Raw genomic sequence first — 27,512 nt, forward strand, 5'->3', positions numbered from 1 at the left:
CCTCCCTCCCCCCTCTCCCCGTGCAATGCTTGCAGGGGAGGGGGCTTTCCGACTGGTGAAGGCCGCCGACTAAGCTCCCACAGGGGTTTGAATCAGGGTGCTTCTTCCACAGGCGGTCCTTTCCTGGACACAGGACAGAGGGGTCTATGCCCTTCCTCAGGGCGGTGCTGTGCACGTGCTGGTCGTTGACTGGTACCAACCAAGGCGCAGAGCCCTCCGACCTTGGCATTGGGTCCGAAGGGGGTGACTGCGGTGGCTTTGCAGAGTGGCCCGAAACTCAGGGCGAGGCACGACCCCAGCGGCGCACTTCTGAGCCTGGCCGGGCGACTGACTGACTGGGAGCCAGCGGGCCGCTGCCCCCGGCCACCCTCTGCCCGGTTTTCCCTGAGTCCCTGAGTGTGTTCCTCCTCCTGCCCTCCCTGTGCGTGGCTCCACTCGCCAGGCACGCTCAGGGGACGTGTGTGGCCGGCGGCTGGCCATTGCCCAGTCGGACTGCATTTCCGCCTGGGGCGCAGGGCCTGTGTCAGGGTCCCTGGGGTGTCCGAGGGGGGTGCCCGCCTGCCTCTCCGCCCTGGCTCTCTGGGCTCCGGGCTAGGCTAGGCTAGGTTCGCGCGCGCGGGACACTGAAAGGGCCAGGGCTTCTGGGCTTCTCCGCCTGGCGAAAGGCGGGGTGGGCGTGGCGGTGGGGGGCCGGGGGTCCGTGGGGGGGTTGGGGTCGCGGGAGGCCTGGGCCTTGGCGAGGAGCGGCGGAGGAGGCCAGGCCACGCCAGGCCACGCCAGGCCGGGGCGGGGCGGTGCGATCCCTGCGGGCGCTTGGTGGGGCTCGCGGTAAGTGGAGCCAGGTGGAGAGCGGCGGTGTTGGAGGCGGGACTCAGCCAGTCCCAGTCTCCCTGGACCCCTGGGCCGCTGCCCGGTGGAGTCAGGTCGGAGCGGAGCGTGAGCCCCCAGCCTTGAGTTGAGTTGGGCTGGGCTGCGCTGTTGTGGGGCGGGCGAGGGAGGCCCCCTGCGACCACCCCCTCCGATTTCCCCCCTCCACCCCCTCCCGTCCCCTGGACTGAAGGGTGGAACCCGGAGCAGGCTCTTGAGGCGCCCCCGGGCGGCCCTCCCCGTCTACGGCCATACCACCCTGAACGCGCCCGATCTCGTCTGATCTCGGAAGCTAAGCAGGGTCGGGCCTGGTTAGTACTTGGATGGGAGACCGCCTGGGAATACCGGGTGCTGTAGGCTTTTGCGCCCCCTTCCCACACACACTTTTAACTTGCGTGGCCCCGAGAGACAGGCCGTGACCCCCGGGCCCTCGGGCCAGGGCGCAGGCGCAGCCCTGGGCTGCCGGTCGCCTGTCCCTTCAGGCCTGCGGCTGGCCTCCCGACGACCAGCGCCCAGCGCCTGCAACAAGGCCCACAGGCCTGGCTCTCCCCAGGGACGCTAGGACACTCACTCCATGAGACCCCGCTGAGCCGAGCCAGGTCCAGGCCACGACCCTCCATGTGCACCCAGACCGACCCCCCCACCCCTCGGCCTGCCCCCCACCCCTCGGCCTGGAGGATGGGGTGTGTGGGGGGCGGACACCCGCCTTCCCCAGAACACGGGGCCCACCCGCGGGGCCCGCTCCCTCACCCGTTCCTGCCACACAAGCAGAACCTTGACACCCAGATCCTGGGAGTGGGAGAGTCCATCGAGCGTCTCTGCCTGGGTCCTTTCTCTTTGCACACCTCCGCCAAGGTCCCTCCTGTGTCTCTACCTCCTTCCCCACCGCCTTCCTCCGTGAGGTCCCCCTGAGTCAATCTCTCTCTCTCTGCCTGTCTCTCCCTTTCACTCTCATCGGAGCAGCAGATGTCTCTGTGGGTCCCTGTTCATCCATCTCTCCTTCTCTCTTGTGCCTCTCTTGGCCTGTGAGGAGGCATCCCTGTCTCCATCTCCCACTCAATCCCTCTCTGGCCTTGACTCTCCTCTCTCTCTCTCTCTCTCTCTCTCTCTCTCTCTCTCTCACACACACACACACACACACACACACAGAGACACACACTCACCCCTCTACCCCCACCCAACCCCAGCCAACTCACTCTGGGCTGCAAGTCACCAGGTCCATGGTAGCCTGGAGACTGGGCAGTCACAGGTTCTCTCATCTCCCATCTAACTTCCCATGGATGTAAGAGTGGATTCACACATCACCCTTGAAGTGCGCGCAGGACTTCAGGGTGTGTGCTCAGCAGAGGCTGAGAGAGGGCCGAGGAGGCCACAGGGTCTTAGGAGTCTGCGCTGAGAGCCAAGCAAGAGAGCAGATGGCAAAAGAGGGCAGGCGCTCCTGAAAGAGGAGGAAGCAGCCTTCAGAGCAGGCAAGCGGTTCGGGGCCAGGGGGTTGCCATGGAGGACCAGGTGCCAAGAGGAGTTGAAGCCCGGCCGGTGGGGACAGGGAAGCAGAGGCCCTTGGTCGCGGTCACCGGTCCACTGCAGAGGACAGGACAAGACGCAGGGCCTGACGACCCGGTGGGCGCGTGTCCCCGCAACGCAACCACCGCTCCCCTCCCTCCCCCCTCTCCCCGTGCAATGCTTGCAGGGGAGGGGGCTTTCCGTCTGGTGAGGCCGCCGACTAAGCTCCCACAGGGGTTTGAATCAGGGTGCTTCTTCCACAGGCGGTCCTTTCCTGGACACTGGACAGAGGGGTCTATGCCCTTCCTCAGGGCGGTGCTGTGCACGTGCTGGTCGTTGACTGGTACCAACAAGGCGCAGAGCCCTCCGACCTTGGCATTGGGTCCGAAGGGGGTGACTGCGGTGGCTTTGCAGAGTGGGCCCGAAACTCAGGGCGAGGCACGACCCCAGCGGCGCACTTCTGAGCCTGGCCGGGCGACTGACTGACTGGGAGCCAGCGGGCCGCTGCCCCCGGCCACCCTCTGCCCGGTTTTCCCTGAGTCCCTGAGTGTGTTCCTCCCTCCTGCCCTCCCTGTGCGTGGCTCCACTCGCCAGGCACGCTCAGGGACGTGTGTGGCCGGCGGCTGGCCATTGCCCAGTCGGACTGCATTTCCGCCTGGGGCGCAGGGCCTGTGTCAGGGTCCCTGGGGTGCCCGAGGGGGGTGCCCGCCTGCCTCTCCGCCCCTGGCTCTCTGGGCTCCGGGCTAGGCTAGGCTAGGTTCGCGCGCGCGGGACACTGAAACGGCCAGGGCTTCTGGGCTTCTCCGCCTGGCGAAAGGCGGGGTGGGCGTGGCGGTGGGGGGCCGGGGGCCCGTGGGGGGGTTGGGGTCGCGGAGGCCTGGGCCTTGGCGAGGAGCGGCGGAGGAGGCCAGGCCACGCCAGGCCACGCCAGGCGGGGCGGGCGGTGCGATCCCTGCGGGCGCTTGGTGGGGCTCGCGGTAAGTGGAGCCAGGTGGAGAGCGGCGGTGTTGGAGGCGGGACTCAGCCAGTCCCAGTCTCCCAGGACCCCTGGGCCGCTGCCCGGTGGAGTCAGGTCGGAGCGGAGCGTGAGAGCCCCAGCCTTGAGTTGAGTTGGGCTGGGCTGCGCTGTTGTGGGGCGGGCGAGGGAGGCCCCCTGCGACCACCCCCTCCGATTTCCCCCCTCCACCCCCCTCCCGTCCCCTGGACTGAAGGGTGGAACCCGGAGCAGGCTCTTGAGGCGCCCCCGGGCGGCCCTCCCCGTCTACGGCCATACCACCCTGAACGCGCCCGATCTCGTCTGATCTCGGAAGCTAAGCAGGGTCGGGCCTGGTTAGTACTTGGATGGGAGACCGCCTGGGAATACCGGGTGCTGTAGGCTTTTGCGCCCCCTTCCCACACACACTTTTAACTTGCGTGGCCCCGAGAGACAGGCCGTGACCCCCGGGCCCTCGGGCCAGGGCGCAGGCGCAGCCCTGGGCTGCCGGTCGCTGTCCCTTCAGGCCTGCGGCTGGCCTCCCGACGACCAGCGCCCAGCGCCTGCAACAAGGCCCACAGGCCTGGCTCTCCCCAGGGACGCTAGGACACTCACTCCATGAGACCCCGCTGAGCCGAGCCAGGTCCAGGCCACGACCCTCCATGTGCACCCAGACCGACCCCCCCACCCCTCGGCCTGGAGGATGGGGTGTGTGGGGGGGCGACACCCGCCTTCCCCAGAACACGGGGCCCACCCGCGGGGCCCGCTCCCTCACCCGTTCCTGCCACACAAGCAGAACCTTGACACCCAGATCCTGGGAGTGGGAGAGTCCATCGAGCGTCTCTGCCTGGGTCCTTTCTCTTTGCACCACCTCCGCAAGGTCCCTCCTGTGTCTCTACCTCCTTCCCCACCGCCTTCCTCCGTGAGGGTCCCCCTGAGTCAATCTCTCTCTCTCTGCCTGTCTCTCCCTTTCACTCTCATCGGAGCAGCAGATGTCTCTGTGGGTCCCTGTTCATCCATCTCTCCTTCTCTCTTGTGCCTCTCTTGGCCTGTGAGGAGGCATCCCTGTCTCCATCTCCCACTCAATCCCTCTCTGGCCTTGACTCTCCTCTCTCTCTCTCTCTCTCTCTCTCTCTCTCACACACACACACACACACACACACACACACACAAGAGACACACACTCACCCCTCTACCCCCCACCCAACCCCAGCCAACTCACTCTGGGCTGCAAGTCACCAGGTCCATGGTAGCCTGGAGACTGGGCAGTCACAGGTTCTCTCATCTCCCATCTAACTTCCCATGGATGTAAGAGTGGATTCACACATCACCCTTGAAGTGCGCGCAGGACTTCAGGGTGTGTGCTCAGCAGAGGCTGAGAGAGGGCCGAGGAGGCCACAGGGTCTTAGGAGTCTGCGCTGAGAGCCAAGCAAGAGAGCAGATGGCAAAAGAGGGCAGGCGCTCCTGAAAGAGGAGGAAGCAGCCTTCAGAGCAGGCAAGCGGTTCGGGGCCAGGGGTTGCCATGGAGGACCAGGTGCCAAGAGGAGTTGAAGCCTGGCCGGTGGGGACAGGGAAGCAGAGGCCCCTTGGTCGCGGTCACCGGTCCACCTGCAGAGGACAGGACAAGACGCAGGGCCTGACGACCCGGTGGGCGCGTGTCCCCGCAACGCAACCACCGCTCCCCTCCCTCCCCCCTCTCCCCCCCGTGCAATGCTTGCAGGGGAGGGGGCTTTCCGTCTGGTGAGGCCGCCGACTAAGCTCCCACAGGGGTTTGAATCAGGGTGCTTCTTCCACAGGCGGTCCTTTCCTGGACACTGGACAGAGGGGTCTATGCCCTTCCTCAGGGCGGTGCTGTGCACGTGCTGGTCGTTGACTGGTACCAACAAGGCGCAGAGCCCTCCGACCTTGGCATTGGGTCCGAAGGGGGTGACTGCGGTGGCTTTGCAGAGTGGGCCCGAAACTCAGGGCGAGGCACGACCCCAGCGGCGCACTTCTGAGCCTGGCCGGGCGACTGACTGACTGGGAGCCAGCGGGCCGCTGCCCCCGGCCACCCTCTGCCCGGTTTTCCCTGAGTCCCTGAGTGTGTTCCTCCCTCCTGCCCTCCCTGTGCGTGGCTCCACTCGCCAGGCACGCTCAGGGGACGTGTGTGGCCGGCGGCTGGCCATTGCCCAGTCGGACTGCATTTCCGCCTGGGGCGCAGGGCCTGTGTCAGGGTCCCTGGGGTGTCCGAGGGGGGTGCCCGCCTGCCTCTCCGCCCCTGGCTCTCTGGGCTCCGGGCTAGGCTAGGCTAGGTTCGCGCGCGCGGGACACTGAAACGGCCAGGGCTTCTGGGCTTCTCCGCCTGGCGAAAGGCGGGGTGGGCGTGGCGGTGGGGGCCGGGGGTCCGTGGGGGGGTTGGGGTCGCGGGAGGCCTGGGCCTTGGCGAGGAGCGGCGGAGGAGGCCAGGCCACGCCAGGCCACGCCAGGCCGGGGCGGGGCGGTGCGATCCCTGCGGGCGCTTGGTGGGGCTCGCGGTAAGTGGAGCCAGGTGGAGAGCGGCGGTGTTGGAGGCGGGACTCAGCCAGTCCCAGTCTCCCAGGACCCCTGGGCCGCTGCCCGGTGGAGTCAGGTCGGAGCGGAGCGTGAGAGCCCCCAGCCTTGAGTTGAGTTGGGCTGGGCTGCGCTGTTGTGGGGCGGGCGAGGGAGGCCCCTGCGACCACCCCCTCCGATTTCCCCCCTCCACCCCCCTCCCGTCCCTGGACTGAAGGGTGGAACCCGGAGCAGGCTCTTGAGGCGCCCCGGGCGGCCCTCCCCGTCTACGGCCATACCACCCTGAACGCGCCCGATCTCGTCTGATCTCGGAAGCTAAGCAGGGTCGGGCCTGGTTAGTACTTGGATGGGAGACCGCCTGGGAATACCGGGTGCTGTAGGCTTTTGCGCCCCCTTCCCACACACACTTTTAACTTGCGTGGCCCCGAGAGACAGGCCGTGACCCCCGGGCCCTCGGGCCAGGGCGCAGGCGCAGCCCTGGGCTGCCGGTCGCTGTCCCTTCAGGCCTGCGGCTGGCCTCCCGACGACCAGCGCCCAGCGCCTGCAACAAGGCCCACAGGCCTGGCTCTCCCCAGGGACGCTAGGACACTCACTCCATGAGACCCCGCTGAGCCGAGCCAGGTCCAGGCCACGACCCTCCATGTGCACCCAGACCGACCCCCCCACCCCTCGGCCTGGAGGATGGGGTGTGTGGGGGGGCGACACCCGCCTTCCCCAGAACACGGGGCCCACCCGCGGGCCCGCTCCCTCACCCGTTCCTGCCACACAAGCAGAACCTTGACACCCAGATCCTGGGAGTGGGAGAGTCCATCGAGCGTCTCTGCCTGGGTCCTTTCTCTTTGCACCACCTCCGCAAGGTCCCTCCTGTGTCTCTACCTCCTTCCCCACCGCCTTCCTCCGTGAGGGTCCCCCTGAGTCAATCTCTCTCTCTGCCTGTCTCTCCCTTTCACTCTCATCGGAGCAGCAGATGTCTCTGTGGGTCCCTGTTCATCCATCTCTCCTTCTCTCTTGTGCCTCTCTTGGCCTGTGAGGAGGCATCCCTGTCTCCATCTCCCACTCAATCCCTCTCTGGCCTTGACTCTCCTCTCTCTCTCTCTCTCTCTCTCTCTCTCTCTCTCTCTCTCACACACACACACACACACACACACACACACAGAGACACACACTCACCCCTCTACCCCCCACCCAACCCCAGCCAACTCACTCTGGGCTGCAAGTCACCAGGTCCATGGTAGCCTGGAGACTGGGCAGTCACAGGTTCTCTCATCTCCCATCTAACTTCCCATGGATGTAAGAGTGGATTCACACATCACCCTTGAAGTGCGCGCAGGACTTCAGGGTGTGTGCTCAGCAGAGGCTGAGAGAGGGCCGAGGAGGCCACAGGGTCTTAGGAGTCTGCGCTGAGAGCCAAGCAAGAGAGCAGATGGCAAAAGAGGGCAGGCGCTCCTGAAAGAGGAGGAAGCAGCCTTCAGAGCAGGCAAGCGGTTCGGGGCCAGGGGGTTGCCATGGAGGACCAGGTGCCAAGAGGAGTTGAAGCCCGGCCGGTGGGGACAGGGAAGCAGAGGCCCCTTGGTCGCGGTCACCGGTCCACCTGCAGAGGACAGGACAAGACGCAGGGCCTGACGACCCGGTGGGCGCGTGTCCCCGCAACGCAACCACCGCTCCCTCCCTCCCCCCTCTCCCCCGTGCAATGCTTGCAGGGGAGGGGGCTTTCCGTCTGGTGAGGCCGCCGACTAAGCTCCCACAGGGGTTTGAATCAGGGTGCTTCTTCCACAGGCGGTCCTTTCCTGGACACTGGACAGAGGGGTCTATGCCCTTCCTCAGGGCGGTGCTGTGCACGTGCTGGTCGTTGACTGGTACCAACAAGGCGCAGAGCCCTCCGACCTTGGCATTGGGTCCGAAGGGGGTGACTGCGGTGGCTTTGCAGAGTGGGCCCGAAACTCAGGGCGAGGCACGACCCCAGCGGCGCACTTCTGAGCCTGGCCGGGCGACTGACTGACTGGGAGCCAGCGGGCCGCTGCCCCCGGCCACCCTCTGCCCGGTTTTCCCTGAGTCCCTGAGTGTGTTCCTCCCTCCTGCCCTCCCTGTGCGTGGCTCCACTCGCCAGGCACGCTCAGGGGACGTGTGTGGCCGGCGGCTGGCCATTGCCCAGTCGGACTGCATTTCCGCCTGGGGCGCAGGGCCTGTGTCAGGGTCCCTGGGGTGCCCGAGGGGGGTGCCCGCCTGCCTCTCCGCCCCTGGCTCTCTGGGCTCCGGGCTAGGCTAGGCTAGGTTCGCGCGCGCGGGACACTGAAACGGCCAGGGCTTCTGGGCTTCTCCGCCTGGCGAAAGGCGGGGGTGGGCGTGGCGGTGGGGGGCCGGGGGTCCGTGGGGGGGTTGGGGTCGCGGGAGGCCTGGCCTTGGCGAGGAGCGGCGGAGGAGGCCAGGCCACGCCAGGCCACGCCAGGCCGGGGCGGGGCGGTGCGATCCCTGCGGGCGCTTGGTGGGGCTCGCGGTAAGTGGAGCCAGGTGGAGAGCGGCGGTGTTGGAGGCGGGACTCAGCCAGTCCCAGTCTCCCAGGACCCCTGGGCCGCTGCCCGGTGGAGTCAGGTCGGAGCGGAGCGTGAGAGCCCCCAGCCTTGAGTTGAGTTGGGCTGGGCTGCGCTGTTGTGGGGCGGGCGAGGGAGGCCCCCTGCGACCACCCCCTCCGATTTCCCCCTCCACCCCCCTCCCGTCCCCTGGACTGAAGGGTGGAACCCGGAGCAGGCTCTTGAGGCGCCCCCGGGCGGCCCTCCCCGTCTACGGCCATACCACCCTGAACGCGCCCGATCTCGTCTGATCTCGGAAGCTAAGCAGGGTCGGGCCTGGTTAGTACTTGGATGGGAGACCGCCTGGGAATACCGGGTGCTGTAGGCTTTTGCGCCCCCTTCCCACACACACTTTTAACTTGCGTGGCCCCGAGAGACAGGCCGTGACCCCCGGGCCCTCGGGCCAGGGCGCAGGCGCAGCCCTGGGCTGCCGGTCGCTGTCCCTTCAGGCCTGCGGCTGGCCTCCCGACGACCAGCGCCCAGCGCCTGCAACAAGGCCCACAGGCCTGGCTCTCCCCAGGGACGCTAGGACACTCACTCCATGAGACCCCGCTGAGCCGAGCCAGGTCCAGGCCACGACCCTCCATGTGCACCCAGACCGAACCCCCACCCCTCGGCCTGGAGGATGGGGTGTGTGGGGGGGGCGACACCCGCCTTCCCCAGAACACGGGGCCCACCCGCGGGGCCCGCTCCCTCACCCGTTCCTGCCACACAAGCAGAACCTTGACACCCAGATCCTGGGAGTGGGGAGTCCATCGAGCGTCTCTGCCTGGGTCCTTTCTCTTTGCACCACCTCCGCAAGGTCCCTCCTGTGTCTCTACCTCCTTCCCCACCGCCTTCCTCCGTGAGGGTCCCCCTGAGTCAATCTCTCTCTCTCTGCCTGTCTCTCCCTTTCACTCTCATCGGAGCAGCAGATGTCTCTGTGGGTCCCTGTTCATCCATCTCTCCTTCTCTCTTGTGCCTCTCTTGGCCTGTGAGGAGGCATCCCTGTCTCCATCTCCCACTCAATCCCTCTCTGGCCTTGACTCTCCTCTCTCTCTCTCTCTCTCTCTCTCTCTCTCTCTCACACACACACACACACACACACACACACACACACAGAGACACACACTCACCCCTCTACCCCCCACCCAACCCCAGCCAACTCACTCTGGGCTGCAAGTCACCAGGTCCATGGTAGCCTGGAGACTGGGCAGTCACAGGTTCTCTCATCTCCCATCTAACTTCCCATGGATGTAAGAGTGGATTCACACATCACCCTTGAAGTGCGCGCAGGACTTCAGGGTGTGTGCTCAGCAGAGGCTGAGAGAGGGCCGAGGAGGCCACAGGGTCTTAGGAGTCTGCGCTGAGAGCCAAGCAAGAGAGCAGATGGCAAAAGAGGGCAGGCGCTCCTGAAAGAGGAGGAAGCAGCCTTCAGAGCAGGCAAGCGGTTCGGGGCCAGGGGGTTGCCATGGAGGACCAGGTGCCAAGAGGAGTTGAAGCCCGGCCGGTGGGGACAGGGAAGCAGAGGCCCCTTGGTCGCGGTCACCGGTCCACCTGCAGAGGACAGGACAAGACGCAGGGCCTGACGACCCGGTGGGCGCGTGTCCCCGCAACGCAACCACCGCTCCCCTCCCTCCCCCCTCTCCCCCGTGCAATGCTTGCAGGGGAGGGGGCTTTCCGTCTGGTGAGGCCGCCGACTAAGCTCCCACAGGGGTTTGAATCAGGTGCTTCTTCCACAGGCGGTCCTTTCCTGGACACTGGACAGAGGGGTCTATGCCCTTCCTCAGGGCGGTGCTGTGCACGTGCTGGTCGTTGACTGGTACCAACAAGGCGCAGAGCCTCCGACCTTGGCATTGGGTCCGAAGGGGGTGACTGCGGTGGCTTTGCAGAGTGGGCCCGAAACTCAGGGCGAGGCACGACCCCAGCGGCGCACTTCTGAGCCTGGCCGGGCGACTGACTGACTGGGAGCCAGCGGGCCGCTGCCCCCGGCCACCCTCTGCCCGGTTTTCCCTGAGTCCCTGAGTGTGTTCCTCCCTCCTGCCCTCCCTGTGCGTGGCTCCACTCGCCAGGCACGCTCAGGGGACGTGTGTGGCCGGCGGCTGGCCATTGCCCAGTCGGACTGCATTTCCGCCTGGGGCGCAGGGCCTGTGTCAGGGTCCCTGGGGTGTCCGAGGGGGGTGCCCGCCTGCCTCTCCGCCCTGGCTCTCTGGGCTCCGGGCTAGGCTAGGCTAGGTTCGCGCGCGCGGGACACTGAAAGGGCCAGGGCTTCTGGGCTTCTCCGCCTGGCGAAAGGCGGGGTGGGCGTGGCGGTGGGGGGCCGGGGGTCCGTGGGGGGGTTGGGGTCGCGGAGGCCTGGGCCTTGGCGAGGAGCGGCGGAGGAGGCCAGGCCACGCCAGGCCACGCCAGGCCGGGGCGGGGCGGTGCGATCCCTGCGGGCGCTTGGTGGGGCTCGCGGTAAGTGGAGCCAGGTGGAGAGCGGCGGTGTTGGAGGCGGGACTCAGCCAGTCCCAGTCTCCCAGGACCCCTGGGCCGCTGCCCGGTGGAGTCAGGTCGGAGCGGAGCGTGAGAGCCCCCAGCCTTGAGTTGAGTTGGGCTGGGCTGCGCTGTTGTGGGGCGGGCGAGGGAGGCCCCCTGCGACCACCCCCTCCGATTTCCCCCCTCCACCCCCCTCCCGTCCCCTGGACTGAAGGGTGGAACCCGGAGCAGGCTCTTGAGGCGCCCCCGGGCGGCCCTCCCCGTCTACGGCCATACCACCCTGAACGCGCCCGATCTCGTCTGATCTCGGAAGCTAAGCAGGGTCGGGCCTGGTTAGTACTTGGATGGGAGACCGCCTGGGAATACCGGGTGCTGTAGGCTTTTGCGCCCCCTTCCCACACACACTTTTAACTTGCGTGGCCCCGAGAGACAGGCCGTGACCCCCGGGCCCTCGGGCCAGGGCGCAGGCGCAGCCCTGGGCTGCCGGTCGCTGTCCCTTCAGGCCTGCGGCTGGCCTCCCGACGACCAGCGCCCAGCGCCTGCAACAAGGCCCACAGGCCTGGCTCTCCCCAGGGACGCTAGGACACTCACTCCATGAGACCCCGCTGAGCCGAGCCAGGTCCAGGCCACGACCCTCCATGTGCACCCAGACCGACCCCCCCACCCCTCGGCCTGGAGGATGGGGTGTGTGGGGGGGCGACACCCGCCTTCCCAGAACACGGGGCCACCCGCGGGGCCCGCTCCCTCACCCGTTCCTGCCACACAAGCAGAACCTTGACACCCAGATCCTGGGAGTGGGAGAGTCCATCGAGCGTCTCTGCCTGGGTCCTTTCTCTTTGCACCACCTCCGCAAGGTCCCTCCTGTGTCTCTACCTCCTTCCCCACCGCCTCCTCCGTGAGGGTCCCCCTGAGTCAATCTCTCTCTCTCTGCCTGTCTCTCCCTTTCACTCTCATCGGAGCAGCAGATGTCTCTGTGGGTCCCTGTTCATCCATCTCTCCTTCTCTCTTGTGCCTCTCTTGGCCTGTGAGGAGGCATCCCTGTCTCCATCTCCCACTCAATCCCTCTCTGGCCTTGACTCTCCTCTCTCTCTCTCTCTCTCTCTCTCTCTCTCTCTCTCTCACACACACACACACACACACACACACAGAGACACACACTCACCCCTCTACCCCCCACCCAACCCCAGCCAACTCACTCTGGGCTGCAAGTCACCAGGTCCATGGGTAGCCTGGAGACTGGGCAGTCACAGGTTCTCTCATCTCCCATCTAACTTCCCATGGATGTAAGAGTGGATTCACACATCACCCTTGAAGTGCGCGCAGGACTTCAGGGTGTGTGCTCAGCAGAGGCTGAGAGAGGGCCGAGGAGGCCACAGGGTCTTAGGAGTCTGCGCTGAGAGCCAAGCAAGAGAGCAGATGGCAAAAGAGGGCAGGCGCTCCTGAAAGAGGAGGAAGCAGCCTTCAGAGCAGGCAAGCGGTTCGGGGCCAGGGGGTTGCCATGGAGGACCAGGTGCCAAGAGGAGTTGAAGCCCGGCCGGTGGGGACAGGGAAGCAGAGGCCCCTTGGTCGCGGTCACCGGTCCACCTGCAGAGGACAGGACAAGACGCAGGGCCTGACGACCCGGTGGGCGTGTGTCCCCGCAACGCAACCACCGCTCCCCTCCCTCCCCCCTCTCCCCCGTGCAATGCTTGCAGGGGAGGGGGCTTTCCGTCTGGTGAGGCCGCCGACTAAGCTCCCACAGGGGTTTGAATCAGGGTGCTTCTTCCACAGGCGGTCCTTTCCTGGACACTGGACAGAGGGGTCTATGCCCTTCCTCAGGGCGGTGCTGTGCACGTGCTGGTCGTTGACTGGTACCAACAAGGCGCAGAGCCCTCCGACCTTGGCATTGGGTCCGAAGGGGGTGACTGCGGTGGCTTTGCAGAGTGGGCCCGAAACTCAGGGCGAGGCACGACCCCAGCGGCGCACTTCTGAGCCTGGCCGGGCGACTGACTGACTGGGAGCCAGCGGGCCGCTGCCCCCGGCCACCCTCTGCCCGGTTTTCCCTGAGTCCCTGAGTGTGTTCCTCCCTCCTGCCCTCCCTGTGCGTGGCTCCACTCGCCAGGCACGCTCAGGGGACGTGTGTGGCCGGCGGCTGGCCATTGCCCAGTCGGACTGCATTTCCGCCTGGGGCGCTGGGCCTCTGTCAGGGTCCCTGGGGTGTCCGAGGGGGGTGCCCGCCTGCCTCTCCGCCCCTGGCTCTCTGGGCTCCGGGCTAGGCTAGGCTAGGTTCGCGCGCGCGGGACACTGAAAGGGCCAGGGCTTCTGGGCTTCTCCGCCTGGCGAAAGGCGGGGTGGGCGTGGCGGTGGGGGGCCGGGGGTCCGTGGGGGGGTTGGGGTCGCGGGAGGCCTGGGCCTTGGCGAGGAGCGGCGGAGGAGGCCAGGCCACGCCAGGCCACGCCAGGCCGGGGCGGGGCGGTGCGATCCCTGCGGGCGCTTGGTGGGGCTCGCGGTAAGTGGAGCCAGGTGGAGAGCGGCGGTGTTGGAGGCGGGACTCAGCCAGTCCCAGTCTCCCAGGACCCCTGGGCCGCTGCCCGGTGGAGTCAGGTCGGAGCGGAGCGTGAGAGCCCCCAGCCTTGAGTTGAGTTGGGCTGGGCTGCGCTGTTGTGGGGCGGGCGAGGGAGGCCCCCTGCGACCACCCCCTCCGATTTCCCCCCTCCACCCCCCTCCCGTCCCCTGGACTGAAGGGTGGAACCCGGAGCAGGCTCTTGAGGCGCCCCCGGGCGGCCCTCCCCGTCTACGGCCATACCACCCTGAACGCGCCCGATCTCGTCTGATCTCGGAAGCTAAGCAGGGTCGGGCCTGGTTAGTACTTGGATGGGAGACCGCCTGGGAATACCGGGTGCTGTAGGCTTTTGCGCCCCCTTCCCACACACACTTTTAACCTGCGTGGCCCCGAGAGACAGGCCGTGACCCCCGGGCCCTCGGGCCAGGGCGCAGGCGCAGCCCTGGGCTGCTGGTCGCTGTCCCTTCAGGCCTGCGGCTGGCCTCCCGACGACCAGCGCCCAGCGCCTGCAACAAGGCCCACAGGCCTGGCTCTCCCCAGGGACGCTAGGACACTCACTCCATGAGACCCCGCTGAGCCGAGCCAGGTCCAGGCCATGACCCTCCATGTGCACCCAGACCGACCCCCCCACCCCTCGGCCTGGAGGATGGGGTGTGTGGGGGGGCGACACCCGCCTTCCCCAGAACACGGGGCCCACCCGCGGGGCCCGCTCCCTCACCCGTTCCTGCCACACAAGCAGAACCTTGACACCCAGATCCTGGGAGTGGGAGAGTCCATCGAGCGTCTCTGCCTGGGTCCTTTCTCTTTGCACCACCTCCGCAAGGTCCCTCCTGTGTCTCTACCTCCTTCCCCACCGCCTTCCTCCGTGAGGGTCCCCCTGAGTCAATCTCTCTCTCTGCCTGTCTCTCCCTTTCACTCTCATCGGAGCAGCAGATGTCTCTGTGGGTCCCTGTTCATCCATCTCTCCTTCTCTCTTGTGCCTCTCTTGGCCTGTGAGGAGGCATCCCTGTCTCCATCTCCCACTCAATCCCTCTCTGGCCTTGACTCTCCTCTCTCTCTCTCTCTCTCTCTCTCTCTCTCTCACACACACACACACACACACACACACACACACACAGAGACACACACTCACCCCTCTACCCCCCACCCAACCCCAGCCAACTCACTCTGGGCTGCAAGTCACCAGGTCCATGGTAGCCTGGAGACTGGGCAGTCACAGGTTCTCTCATCTCCCATCTAACTTCCCATGGATGTAAGAGTGGATTCACACATCACCCTTGAAGTGCGCGCAGGACTTCAGGGTGTGTGCTCAGCAGAGGCTGAGAGAGGGCCGAGGAGGCCACAGGGTCTTAGGAGTCTGCGCTGAGAGCCAAGCAAGAGAGCAGATGGCAAAAGAGGGCAGGCGCTCCTGAAAGAGGAGGAAGCAGCCTTCAGAGCAGGCAAGCGGTTCGGGGCCAGGGGGTTGCCATGGAGGACCAGGTGCCAAGAGGAGTTGAAGCCTGGCCGGTGGGGACAGGGAAGCAGAGGCCCCTTGGTCGCGGTCACCGGTCCACCTGCAGAGGACAGGACAAGACGCAGGGCCTGACGACCCGGTGGGCGCGTGTCCCCGCAACGCAACCACCGCTCCCCTCCCTCCCCCCTCTCCCCCGTGCAATGCTTGCAGGGGAGGGGGCTTTCCGTCTGGTGAGGCCGCCGACTAAGCTCCCACAGGGGTTTGAATCAGGGTGCTTCTTCCACAGGCGGTCCTTTCCTGGACACTGGACAGAGGGGTCTATGCCCTTCCTCAGGGCGGTGCTGTGCACGTGGTGGTCGTTGACTGGTACCAACATGACTGGTACCAACAAGGCGCAGAGCCCTCCGACCTTGGCATTGGGTCCGAAGGGGGTGACTGCGGTGGCTTTGCAGAGTGGGCCCGAAACTCAGGGCGAGGCACGACCCCAGCGGCGCACTTCTGAGCCTGGCCGGGCGACTGACTGACTGGGAGCCAGCGGGCCGCTGCCCCCGGCCACCCTCTGCCCGGTTTTCCCTGAGTCCCTGAGTGTGTTCCTCCCTCCTGCCCTCCCTGTGCGTGGCTCCACTCGCCAGGCACGCTCAGGGGACGTGTGTGGCCGGCGGCTGGCCATTGCCCAGTCGGACTGCATTTCCGCCTGGGGCGCAGGGCCTGTGTCAGGGTCCCTGGGGTGTCCGAGGGGGGTGCCCGCCTGCCTCTCCGCCCCTGGCTCTCTGGGCTCCGGGCTAGGCTAGGCTAGGTTCGCGCGCGCGGGACACTGAAACGGCCAGGGCTTCTGGGCTTCTCCGCCTGGCGAAAGGCGGGGTGGGCGTGGCGGTGGGGGGCCGGGGGTCCGTGGGGGGGTTGGGGTCGCGGGAGGCCTGGGCCTTGGCGAGGAGCGGCGGAGGAGGCCAGGCCACGCCAGGCCACGCCAGGCCGGGGCGGGGCGGTGCGATCCCTGCGGGCGCTTGGTGGGGCTCGCGGTAAGTGGAGCCAGGTGGAGAGCGGCGGTGTTGGAGGCGGGACTCAGCCAGTCCCAGTCTCCCAGGACCCCTGGGCCGCTGCCCGGTGGAGTCAGGTCGGAGCGGAGCGTGAGAGCCCCCAGCCTTGAGTTGAGTTGGGCTGGGCTGCGCTGTTGTGGGGCGGGCGAGGGAGGCCCCCTGCGACCACCCCCTCCGATTTCCCCCCTCCACCCCCCTCCCGTCCCCTGGACTGAAGGGTGGAACCCGGAGCAGGCTCTTGAGGCGCCCCCGGGCGGCCCTCCCCGTCTACGGCCATACCACCCTGAACGCGCCCGATCTCGTCTGATCTCGGAAGCTAAGCAGGGTCGGGCCTGGTTAGTACTTGGATGGGAGACCGCCTGGGAATACCGGGTGCTGTAGGCTTTTGCGCCCCCTTCCCACACACACTTTTAACTTGCGTGGCCCCGAGAGACAGGCCGTGACCCCCGGGCCCTCGGGCCAGGGCGCAGGCGCAGCCCTGGGCTGCCGGTCGCTGTCCCTTCAGGCCTGCGGCTGGCCTCCCGACGACCAGCGCCCAGCGCCTGCAACAAGGCCCACAGGCCTGGCTCTCCCCAGGGACGCTAGGACACTCACTCCATGAGACCCCGCTGAGCCGAGCCAGGTCCAGGCCACGACCCTCCATGTGCACCCAGACCGACCCCCCCACCCCTCGGCCTGGAGGATGGGGTGTGTGGGGGGGCGACACCCGCCTTCCCCAGAACACGGGGCCCACCCGCGGGGCCCGCTCCCTCACCCGTTCCTGCCACACAAGCAGAACCTTGACACCCAGATCCTGGGAGTGGGAGAGTCCATCGAGCGTCTCTGCCTGGGTCCTTTCTCTTTGCACCACCTCCGCAAGGTCCCTCCTGTGTCTCTACCTCCTTCCCCACCGCCTTCCTCCGTGAGGGTCCCCCTGAGTCAATCTCTCTCTCTGCCTGTCTCTCCCTTTCACTCTCATCGGAGCAGCAGATGTCTCTGTGGGTCCCTGTTCATCCATCTCTCCTTCTCTCTTGTGCCTCTCTTGGCCTGTGAGGAGGCATCCCTGTCTCCATCTCCCACTCAATCCCTCTCTGGCCTTGACTCTCCTCTCTCTCTCTCTCTCTCTCTCTCTCTCTCTCACACACACACACACACACACACACACACACACACAGAGACACACACTCACCCCTCTACCCCCCACCCAACCCCAGCCAACTCACTCTGGGCTGCAAGTCACCAGGTCCATGGTAGCCTGGAGACTGGGCAGTCACAGGTTCTCTCATCTCCCATCTAACTTCCCATGGATGTAAGAGTGGATTCACACATCACCCTTGAAGTGCGCGCAGGACTTCAGGGTGTGTGCTCAGCAGAGGCTGAGAGAGGGCCGAGGAGGCCACAGGGTCTTAGGAGTCTGCGCTGAGAGCCAAGCAAGAGAGCAGATGGCAAAAGAGGGCAGGCGCTCCTGAAAGAGGAGGAAGCAGCCCTCAGAGCAGGCAAGCGGTTCGGGGCCAGGGGGTTGCCATGGAGGACCCAGGTGCCAAGAGGAGTTGAAGCCTGGCCGGTGGGGACAGGGAAGCAGAGGCCCCTTGGTCGCGGTCACCGGTCCACCTGCAGAGGACAGGACAAGACGCAGGGCCTGACGACCCGGTGGGCGCGTGTCCCGCAACGCAACCACCGCTCCCTCCCTCCCCCTCTCCCCCGTGCAATGCTTGCAGGGGAGGGGGCTTTCCGTCTGGTGAGGCCGCCGACTAAGCTCCCACAGGGGTTTGAATCAGGGTGCTTCTTCCACAGGCGGTCCTTTCCTGGACACTGGACAGAGGGGTCTATGCCCTTCCTCAGGGCGGTGCTGTGCACGTGGTGGTCGTTGACTGGTACCAACAAGGCGCAGAGCCCTCCGACCTTGGCATTGGGTCCGAAGGGGGTGACTGCGGTGGCTTTGCAGAGTGGGCCCGAAACTCAGGGCGAGGCACGACCCCAGCGGCGCACTTCTGAGCCTGGCCGGGCGACTGACTGACTGGGAGCCAGCGGGCCGCTGCCCCCGGCCACCCTCTGCCCGGTTTTCCCTGAGTCCCTGAGTGTGTTCCTCCCTCCTGCCCTCCCTGTGCGTGGCTCCACTCGCCAGGCACGCTCAGGGGACGTGTGTGGCCGGCGGCTGGCCATTGCCCAGTCGGACTGCATTTCCGCCTGGGGCGCAGGGCCTGTGTCAGGGTCCCTGGGGTGTCCGAGGGGGGTGCCCGCCTGCCTCTCCGCCCCTGGCTCTCTGGGCTCCGGGCTAGGCTAGGCTAGGTTCGCGCGCGCGGGACACTGAAACGGCCAGGGCTTCTGGGCTTCTCCGCCTGGCGAAAGGCGGGGTGGGCGTGGCGGTGGGGGGCCGGGGGTCCGTGGGGGGGTTGGGGTCGCGGGAGGCCTGGGCCTTGGCGAGGAGCGGCGGAGGAGGCCAGGCCACGCCAGGCCACGCCAGGCCGGGGCGGGGCGGTGCGATCCCTGCGGGCGCTTGGTGGGGCTCGCGGTAAGTGGAGCCAGGTGGAGAGCGGCGGTGTTGGAGGCGGGACTCAGCCAGTCCCAGTCTCCCAGGACCCCTGGGCCGCTGCCCGGTGGAGTCAGGTCGGAGCGGAGCGTGAGAGCCCCCAGCCCTTGAGTTGAGTTGGGCTGGGCTGCGCTGTTGTGGGGCGGGCGAGGGAGGCCCCCTGCGACCACCCCCTCCGATTTCCCCCCTCCACCCCCCTCCCGTCCCCTGGACTGAAGGGTGGAACCCGGAGCAGGCTCTTGAGGCGCCCCGGGCGGCCCTCCCCGTCTACGGCCATACCACCCTGAACGCGCCCGATCTCGTCTGATCTCGGAAGCTAAGCAGGGTCGGGCCTGGTTAGTACTTGGATGGGAGACCGCCTGGGAATACCGGGTGCTGTAGGCTTTTGCGCCCCCTTCCCACACACACTTTTAACTTGCGTGGCCCCGAGAGACAGGCCGTGACCCCCGGGCCCTCGGGCCAGGGCGCAGGCGCAGCCCTGGGCTGCCGGTCGCTGTCCCTTCAGGCCTGCGGCTGGCCTCCCGACGACCAGCGCCCAGCGCCTGCAACAAGGCCCACAGGCCTGGCTCTCCCCAGGGACGCTAGGACACTCACTCCATGAGACCCCGCTGAGCCGAGCCAGGTCCAGGCCACGACCCTCCATGTGCACCCAGACCGACCCCCCCACCCCTCGGCCTGGAGGATGGGGTGTGTGGGGGGGCGACACCCGCCTTCCCCAGAACACGGGGCCCACCCGCGGGGCCCGCTCCCTCACCCGTTCCTGCCACACAAGCAGAACCTTGACACCCAGATCCTGGGAGTGGGAGAGTCCATCGAGCGTCTCTGCCTGGGTCCTTTCTCTTTGCACCACCTCCGCAAGGTCCCTCCTGTGTCTCTACCTCCTTCCCCACCGCCTTCCTCCGTGAGGGTCCCCCTGAGTCAATCTCTCTCTCTGCCTGTCTCTCCCTTTCACTCTCATCGGAGCAGCAGATGTCTCTGTGGGTCCCTGTTCATCCATCTCTCCTTCTCTCTTGTGCCTCTCTTGGCCTGTGAGGAGGCATCCCTGTCTCCATCTCCCACCCAATCCCTCTCTGGCCTTGACTCTCCTCTCTCTCTCTCTCTCTCTCTCTCTCTCTCTCACACACACACACACACACACACACACACACACACAGAGACACACACTCACCCCTCTACCCCCCACCCAACCCCAGCCAACTCACTCTGGGCTGCAAGTCACCAGGTCCATGGTAGCCTGGAGACTGGGCAGTCACAGGTTCTCTCATCTCCCATCTAACTTCCCATGGATGTAAGAGTGGATTCACACATCACCCTTGAAGTGCGCGCAGGACTTCAGGGTGTGTGCTCAGCAGAGGCTGAGAGAGGGCCGAGGAGGCCACAGGGTCTTAGGAGTCTGCGCTGAGAGCCAAGCAAGAGAGCAGATGGCAAAAGAGGGCAGGCGCTCCTGAAAGAGGAGGAAGCAGCCTTCAGAGCAGGCAAGCGGTTCGGGGCCAGGGGGTTGCCATGGAGGACCAGGTGCCAAGAGGAGTTGAAGCCTGGCCGGTGGGGACAGGGAAGCAGAGGCCCCTTGGTCGCGGTCACCGGTCCACCTGCAGAGGACAGGACAAGACGCAGGGCCTGACGACCCGGTGGGCGCGTGTCCCCGCAACGCAACCACCGCTCCCCTCCCTCCCCCTCTCCCCCGTGCAATGCTTGCAGGGGAGGGGGCTTTCCGTCTGGTGAGGCCGCCGACTAAGCTCCCACAGGGGTTTGAATCAGGGTGCTTCTTCCACAGGCGGTCCTTTCCTGGACACAGGACAGAGGGGTCTATGCCTTCCTCAGGGCGGTGCTGTGCACGTGCTGGTCGTTGACTGGTACCAACAAGGCGCAGAGCCCTCCGACCTTGGCATTGGGTCCGAAGGGGGTGACTGCGGTGGCTTTGCAGAGTGGGCCCGAAACTCAGGGCGAGGCACGACCCCAGCGGCGCACTTCTGAGCCTGGCCGGGCGACTGACTGACTGGGAGCCAGCGGCCGCTGCCCCCGCCCCCTCTGCCCGGTTTTCCCTGAGTCCCTGAGTGTGTTCCTCCCTCCTGCCCTCCCTGTGCGTGGCTCCACTCGCCAGGCACGCTCAGGGGACGTGTGTGGCCGGCGGCTGGCCATTGCCCAGTCGGACTGCATTTCCGCCTGGGCGCAGGGCCTGTGTCAGGGTCCCTGGGGTGTCCGAGGGGGTGCCCGCCTGCCTCTCCGCCCTGGCTCTCTGGGCTCCGGGCTAGGCTAGGCTAGGTTTCGCGCGCGCGGGACACTGAAACGGCCAGGGCTTCTGGGCTTCTCCGCCTGGCGAAAGGCGGGGTGGGCGTGGCGGTGGGGGGCCGGGGGTCCGTGGGGGGTTGGGGTCGCGGGAGGCCTGGGCCTTGGCGAGGAGCGGCGGAGGAGGCCAGGCCACGCCAGGCCACGCCAGGCCGGGGCGGGGCCGGTGCGATCCCTGCGGGCGCTTGGTGGGGCTCGCGGTAAGTGGAGCCAGGTGGAGAGCGGCGGTGTTGGAGGCGGGACTCAGCCAGTCCCAGTCTCCCAGGACCCCTGGGCCGCTGCCCGGTGGAGTCAGGTCGGAGCGGAGCGTGAGAGCCCCCAGCTTGAGTTGAGTTGGGCTGGGCTGCGCTGTTGTGGGGGCGGGCGAGGGAGGCCCCCTGCGACCACCCCCTCCGATTTCCCCCCTCCACCCCCCTCCCGTCCCCTGGACTGAAGGGTGGAACCCGGAGCAGGCTCTTGAGGCGCCCCCGGGCGGCCCTCCCCGTCTACGGCCATACCACCCTGAACGCCCCGATCTCATCTGATCTCGGAAGCTAAGCAGGGTCGGGCCTGGTTAGTACTTGGATGGGAGACCGCCTGGGAATACCGGGTGCTGTAGGCTTTTGCGCCCCCTTCCCACACACACTTTTAACTTGCGTGCCCCGAGAGACAGGCCCTGACCCCCAGGCCCTCGGGCCAGGCGCAGGCGCAGCCCTGGGCTGCCGGTCGCTGTCCCTTCAGGCCTGCGGCTGGCCTCCCGACGACCAGCGCCCAGCGCCTGCAACAAGGCCCACAGGCCTGGCTCTCCCCAGGGACGCTAGGACACTCACTCCATGAGACCCCGCTGAGCCGAGCCAGGTCCAGGCCACGACCCTCCATGTGCACCCAGACCGACCCCCCACCCCTCGGCCTGGAGGATGGGGTTGTGGGGGGGCGACACCCGCCTTCCCCAGAACACGGGGCCCACCCGCGGGGCCCGCTCCCTCACCCGTTCCTGCCACACAAGCAGAACCTTGACACCCAGATCCTGGGAGTGGGAGAGTCCATCGAGCGTCTCTGCCTGGGTCCTTTCTCTTTGCACCACCTCCGCAAGGTCCCTCCTGTGTCTCTACCTCCTTCCCCACCGCCTTCCTCCGTGAGGGTCCCCCTGAGTCAATCTCTCTCTCTGCCTGTCTCTCCCTTTCACTCTCATCGGAGCAGCAGATGTCTCTGTGGGTCCCTGTTCATCCATCTCTCCTTCTCTCTTGTGCCTCTCTTGGCCTGTGAGGAGGCATCCCTGTCTCCATCTCCCACTCAATCCCTCTCTGGCCTTGACTCTCCTCTCTCTCTCTCTCTCTCTCTCTCTCTCTCTCTCACACACACACACACACACACACACACACACACACAGAGACACACACTCACCCCTCTACCCCCCACCCAACCCCAGCCAACTCACTCTGGGCTGCAAGTCACCAGGTCCATGGTAGCCTGGAGACTGGGCAGTCACAGGTTCTCTCATCTCCCATCTAACTTCCCATGGATGTAAGAGTGGATTCACACATCACCCTTGAAGTGCGCGCAGGACTTCAGGGTGTGTGCTCAGCAGAGCTGAGAGAGGGCCGAGGAGGCCACAGGGTCTTAGGAGTCTGCGCTGAGAGCCAAGCAAGAGAGCAGATGGCAAAAGAGGGGCAGGCGCTCCTGAAAGAGGAGGAAGCAGCCTTCAGAGCAGGCAAGCGGTTCGGGGCCAGGGGGTTGCCATGGAGGACCAGGTGCCAAGAGGAGTTGAAGCCTGGCCGGTGGGGACAGGGAAGCAGAGGCCCCTTGGTCGCGGTCACCGGTCCACCTGCAGAGGACAGGACAAGACGCAGGCTGACGACCCGGTGGGCGCGTGTCCCCGCAACGCAACCACCGCTCCCCTCCCTCCCCCCTCTCCCCCGTGCAATGCTTGCAGGGGAGGGGGCTTTCCGTCTGGTGAGGCCGCCGACTAAGCTCCCACAGGGGTTTGAATCAGGGTGCTTCTTCCACAGGCGGTCCTTTCCTGGACACTGGACAGAGGGGTCTATGCCCTTCCTCAGGGCGGTGCTGTGCACGTGCTGGTCGTTGACTGGTACCAACAAGGCGCAGAGCCCTCCGACCTTGGCATTGGGTCCGAAGGGGGTGACTGCGGTGGCTTTGCAGAGTGGGCCCGAAACTCAGGGCGAGGCACGACCCCAGCGGCGCACTTCTGAGCCTGGCCGGGCGACTGACTGACTGGGAGCCAGCGGGCCGCTGCCCCCGGCCACCCTCTGCCCGGTTTTCCCTGAGTCCCTGAGTGTGTTCCTCCCTCCTGCCCTCCCTGTGCGTGGCTCCACTCGCCAGGCACGCTCAGGGGACGTGTGTGGCCGGCGGCTGGCCATTGCCCAGTCGGACTGCATTTCCGCCTGGGGCGCAGGGCCTGTGTCAGGGTCCCTGGGGTGTCCGAGGGGGGTGCCCGCCTGCCTCTCCGCCCCTGGCTCTCTGGGCTCCGGGCTAGGCTAGGCTAGGTTCGCGCGCGCGGGACACTGAAACGGCCAGGGCTTCTGGGCTTCTCCGCCTGGCGAAAGGCGGGGTGGGCGTGGCGGTGGGGGCCGGGGGTCCGTGGGGGGGTTGGGGTCGCGGGAGGCCTGGGCCTTGGCGAGGAGCGGCGGAGGAGGCCAGGCCACGCCAGGCCACGCCAGGCCGGGGCGGGGCGGTGCGATCCCTGCGGGCGCTTGGTGGGGCTCGCGGTAAGTGGAGCCAGGTGGAGAGCGGCGGTGTTGGAGGCGGGACTCAGCCAGTCCCAGTCTCCAGGACCCCTGGGCCGCTGCCCTGTGGAGTCAGGTCGGAGCGGAGCGTGAGAGCCCCCAGCCTTGAGTTGAGTTGGGCTGGGCTGCGCTGTTGTGGGGCGGGCGAGGGAGGCCCCCTGCGACCACCCCCTCCGATTTCCCCCCTCCACCCCCCTCCCGTCCCCTGGACTGAAGGGTGGAACCCGGAGCAGGCTCTTGAGGCGCCCCCGGGCAGCCCTCCCCGTCTACGGCCATACCACCCTGAACGCGCCCGATCTCGTCTGATCTCGGAAGCTAAGCAGGGTCGGGCCTGGTTAGTACTTGGATGGGAGACCGCCTGGGAATACCGGGTGCTGTAGGCTTTTGCGCCCCCTTCCCACACACACTTTTAACTTGCGTGGCCCCGAGAGACAGGCCGTGACCCCCGGGCCCTCGGGCCAGGGCGCAGGCGCAGCCCTGGGCTGCCGGTCGCTGTCCCTTCAGGCCTGCGGCTGGCCTCCCGACGACCAGCGCCCAGCGCCTGCAACAAGGCCCACAGGCCTGGCTCTCCCCAGGGACGCTAGGACACTCACTCCATGAGACCCCGCTGAGCCGAGCCAGGTCCAGGCCACGACCCTCCATGTGCACCCAGACCGACCCCCCCACCCCTCGGCCTGGAGATGGGGTGTGTGGGGGGCGACACCCGCCTTCCCCAGAACACGGGGCCCACCCGCGGGGCCCGCTCCCTCACCCGTTCCTGCCACACAAGCAGAACCTTGACACCCAGATCCTGGGAGTGGGAAGGTCCATCGAGCGTCTCTGCCTGGGTCCTTTCTCTTTGCACCACCTCCGCAAGGTCCCTCCTGTGTCTCTACCTCCTTCCCCACCGCCTTCCTCCGTGAGGGTCCCCCTGAGTCAATCTCTCTCTCTGCCTGTCTCTCCCTTTCACTCTCATCGGAGCAGCAGATGTCTCTGTGGGTCCCTGTTCAATCCATCTCTCCTTCTCTCTTGTGCCTCTCTTGGCCTGTGAGGAGGCATCCCTGTCTCCATCTCCCACTCAATCCCTCTCTGGCCTTGACTCTCCTCTCTCTCTCTCTCTCTCTCTCTCTCTCTCTCACACACACACACACACACACACACACACACACACACACACAGAGACACACACTCACCCCTCTACCCCCCACCCAACCCCAGCCAACTCACTCTGGGCTGCAAGTCACCAGGTCCCATGGTAGCCTGGAGACTGGGCAGTCACAGGTTCTGTCATCTCCCATCTAACTTCCCATGGATGTAAGAGTGGATTCACACATCACCCTGAAGTGCGCGCAGGACTTCAGGGTGTGTGCTCAGCAGAGGCTGAGAGAGGGCCGAGGAGGCCACAGGGTCTTAGGAGTCTGCGCTGAGAGCCAAGCAAGAGAGCAGATGGCAAAAGAGGGCAGGCGCTCCTGAAAGAGGAGGAAGCAGCCTTCAGAGCAGGCAAGCGGTTCGGGGCCAGGGGGTTGCCATGGAGGACCAGGTGCCAAGAGGAGTTGAAGCCTGGCCGGTGGGGACAGGAAGCAGAGGCCCCTTGGTCGCGGTCACCGGTCCACCTGCAGAGGACAGGACAAGACGCAGGGCCTGACGACCCCGGTGGGCGCGTGTCCCCGCAACGCAACCACCGCTCCCCTCCCTCCCCCCTCTCCCCCGTGCAATGCTTGCAGGGGAGGGGGCTTTCCGTCTGGTGAGGCCGCCGACTAAGCTCCCACAGGGGTTTGAATCAGGGTGCTTCTTCCACAGGCGGTCCTTTCCTGGACACTGGACAGAGGGGTCTATGCCCTTCCTCAGGGCGGTGCTGTGCACGTGCTGGTCGTTGACTGGTACCAACAAGGCGCAGAGCCCTCCGACCTTGGCATTGGGTCCGAAGGGGGTGACTGCGGTGGCTTTGCAGAGTGGGCCCGAAACTCAGGGCGAGGCACGACCCCAGCGGCGCACTTCTGAGCCTGGCCGGGCGACTGACTGACTGGGAGCCAGCGGGCCGCTGCCCCCGGCCACCCTCTGCCCGGTTTTCCCTGAGTCCTGAGTGTGTTCCTCCCTCCTGCCCTCCCTGTGCATGGCTCCACTCGCCAGGCACGCTCAGGGGACGTGTGTGGCCGGCGGCTGGCCATTGCCCAGTCGGACTGCATTTCCCGCCTGGGGCGCAGGGCCTGTGTCAGGGTCCCTGGGGTGTCCGAGGGGGGTGCCCGCCTGCCTTCCGCCCTGGCTCTCTGGGCTCCGGGCTAGGCTAGGCTAGGTTCGCGCGCGCGGGACACTGAAATGGCCAGGGCTTCTGGGCTTCTCCGCCTGGCGAAAGGCGGGGTGGGCGTGGCGGTGGGGGGCCGGGGGTCCGTGGGGGGGTTGGGGTCGCGGGAGGCCTGGGCCTTGGCGAGGAGCGGCGGAGGAGGCCAGGCCACGCCAGGCCACGCCAGGCCGGGGCGGGGGCGGTGCGATCCCTGCGGGCGCTTGGTGGGGCTCGCGGTAAGTGGAGCCAGGTGGAGAGCGGCGGTGTTGGAGGCGGGACTCAGCCAGTCCCAGTCTCCCAGGACCCCTGGGCCGCTGCCCGGTGGAGTCAGGTCGGAGCGGAGCGTGAGAGCCCCCAGCCTTGAGTTGAGTTGGGCTGGGCTGCGCTGTTGTGGGGCGGGCGAGGGAGGCCCCCTGCGACCACCCCTCCGATTTCCCCCCTCCACCCCCCTCCCGTCCCTGGACTGAAGGGTGGAACCCGGAGCAGGCTCTTGAGGCGCCCCCGGGCGGCCCTCCCCGTCTACGGCCATACCACCCTGAACGCGCCCGATCTCGTCTGATCTCGGAAGCTAAGCAGGGTCGGGCCTGGTTAGTACTTGGATGGGAGACCGCCTGGGAATACCGGGTGCTGTAGGCTTTTGCGCCCCCTTCCCACACACACTTTTAACTTGCGTGGCCCCGAGAGACAGGCCGTGACCCCCGGGCCCTCGGGCCAGGGCGCAGGCGCAGCCCTGGGCTGCCGGTCGCTGTCCCTTCAGGCCTGCGGCTGGCCTCCCGACGACCAGCGCCCAGCGCCTGCAACAAGGCCACAGGCCTGGCTCTCCCCAGGGACGCTAGGACACTCACTCCATGAGACCCCGCTGAGCCGAGCCAGGTCCAGGCCACGACCCTCCATGTGCACCCAGACCGACCCCCCCACCCCTCGGCCTGGAGGATGGGGTGTGTGGGGGGCGACACCCGCCTTCCCCAGAACACGGGGGCCCACCCGCGGGGCCGCTCCCTCACCCGTTCCTGCCACACAAGCAGAACCTTGACACCCAGATCCTGGGAGTGGGAGAGTCCATCGAGCGTCTCTGCCTGGGTCCTTTCTCTTTGCACCACCTCCGCAAGGTCCCTCCTGTGTCTCTACCTCCTTCCCCACCGCCTTCCTCCGTGAGGGTCCCCCTGAGTCAATCTCTCTCTCTCTGCCTGTCTCTCCCTTTCACTCTCATCGGAGCAGCAGATGTCTCTGTGGGTCCCTGTTCATCCATCTCTCCTTCTCTCTTGTGCCTCTCTTGGCCTGTGAGGAGGCATCCCTGTCTCCATCTCCCACTCAATCCCTCTCTGGCCTTGACTCTCCTCTCTCTCTCTCTCTCTCTCTCTCTCTCTCTCTCTCACACACACACACAACACACACACACACACACAGAGACACACACTCACCCCTCTACCCCCCACCCAACCCCAGCCAACTCACTCTGGGCTGCAAGTCACCAGGTCCATGGTAGCCTGGAGACTGGGCAGTCACAGGTTCTCTCATCTCCCATCTAACTTCCCATGGATGTAAGAGTGGATTCACACATCACCCTTGAAGTGCGCGCAGGACTTCAGGGTGTGTGCTCAGCAGAGGCTGAGAGAGGGCCGAGGAGGCCACAGGGTCTTAGGAGTCTGCGCTGAGAGCCAAGCAAGAGAGCAGATGGCAAAAGAGGGCAGGCGCTCCTGAAAGAGGAGGAAGCAGCCTTCAGAGCAGGCAAGCGGTTCGGGGCCAGGGGGGTTGCCATGGAGGGACCAGGTGCCAAAGAGGAGTTGAAGCCTGGCCTCTGCTTCC

General features: G+C 66.6%; 11 non-coding genes across 11 annotated transcripts; all 11 read left to right on the forward strand.

The window, feature by feature from the left end:
• The first annotated feature begins 1,108 nt into the window (after window positions 1-1,108).
• Window positions 1,109-1,227, forward strand: LOC139703963 (5S ribosomal RNA). Its single transcript, XR_011706039.1, has one exon. It is a non-coding gene; the product is annotated as a 5S ribosomal RNA (ribosomal RNA).
• Window positions 1,228-3,629: 2,402 nt separating this feature from the next.
• LOC139703970 (5S ribosomal RNA) lies at window positions 3,630-3,748 on the forward strand. The gene has a single exon (XR_011706046.1). It is a non-coding gene; the product is annotated as a 5S ribosomal RNA (ribosomal RNA).
• A 2,388-nt stretch (window positions 3,749-6,136) lies between these two features.
• LOC139703971 (5S ribosomal RNA) lies at window positions 6,137-6,255 on the forward strand. The gene has a single exon (XR_011706047.1). It is a non-coding gene; the product is annotated as a 5S ribosomal RNA (ribosomal RNA).
• A 2,393-nt stretch (window positions 6,256-8,648) lies between these two features.
• On the forward strand, window positions 8,649-8,767 carry LOC139703972 (5S ribosomal RNA). The gene has a single exon (XR_011706048.1). It is a non-coding gene; the product is annotated as a 5S ribosomal RNA (ribosomal RNA).
• A 2,391-nt stretch (window positions 8,768-11,158) lies between these two features.
• On the forward strand, window positions 11,159-11,277 carry LOC139703973 (5S ribosomal RNA). Its single transcript, XR_011706049.1, has one exon. It is a non-coding gene; the product is annotated as a 5S ribosomal RNA (ribosomal RNA).
• A 2,390-nt stretch (window positions 11,278-13,667) lies between these two features.
• LOC139703964 (5S ribosomal RNA) lies at window positions 13,668-13,786 on the forward strand. The gene has a single exon (XR_011706040.1). It is a non-coding gene; the product is annotated as a 5S ribosomal RNA (ribosomal RNA).
• A 2,407-nt stretch (window positions 13,787-16,193) lies between these two features.
• Window positions 16,194-16,312, forward strand: LOC139703965 (5S ribosomal RNA). Its single transcript, XR_011706041.1, has one exon. It is a non-coding gene; the product is annotated as a 5S ribosomal RNA (ribosomal RNA).
• Window positions 16,313-18,702: 2,390 nt separating this feature from the next.
• Window positions 18,703-18,821, forward strand: LOC139703966 (5S ribosomal RNA). The gene has a single exon (XR_011706042.1). It is a non-coding gene; the product is annotated as a 5S ribosomal RNA (ribosomal RNA).
• Window positions 18,822-21,206: 2,385 nt separating this feature from the next.
• On the forward strand, window positions 21,207-21,324 carry LOC139703969 (5S ribosomal RNA). The gene has a single exon (XR_011706045.1). It is a non-coding gene; the product is annotated as a 5S ribosomal RNA (ribosomal RNA).
• Window positions 21,325-23,710: 2,386 nt separating this feature from the next.
• Window positions 23,711-23,829, forward strand: LOC139703967 (5S ribosomal RNA). The gene has a single exon (XR_011706043.1). It is a non-coding gene; the product is annotated as a 5S ribosomal RNA (ribosomal RNA).
• A 2,394-nt stretch (window positions 23,830-26,223) lies between these two features.
• Window positions 26,224-26,342, forward strand: LOC139703968 (5S ribosomal RNA). Its single transcript, XR_011706044.1, has one exon. It is a non-coding gene; the product is annotated as a 5S ribosomal RNA (ribosomal RNA).
• Window positions 26,343-27,512: the final 1,170 nt, after the last annotated feature.

The sequence above is a fragment of the Marmota flaviventris genome, unplaced genomic scaffold (assembly GCF_047511675.1).
Source record: "Marmota flaviventris isolate mMarFla1 unplaced genomic scaffold, mMarFla1.hap1 Scaffold_1447, whole genome shotgun sequence".
NCBI lineage: Eukaryota > Metazoa > Chordata > Mammalia > Rodentia > Sciuridae > Marmota > Marmota flaviventris.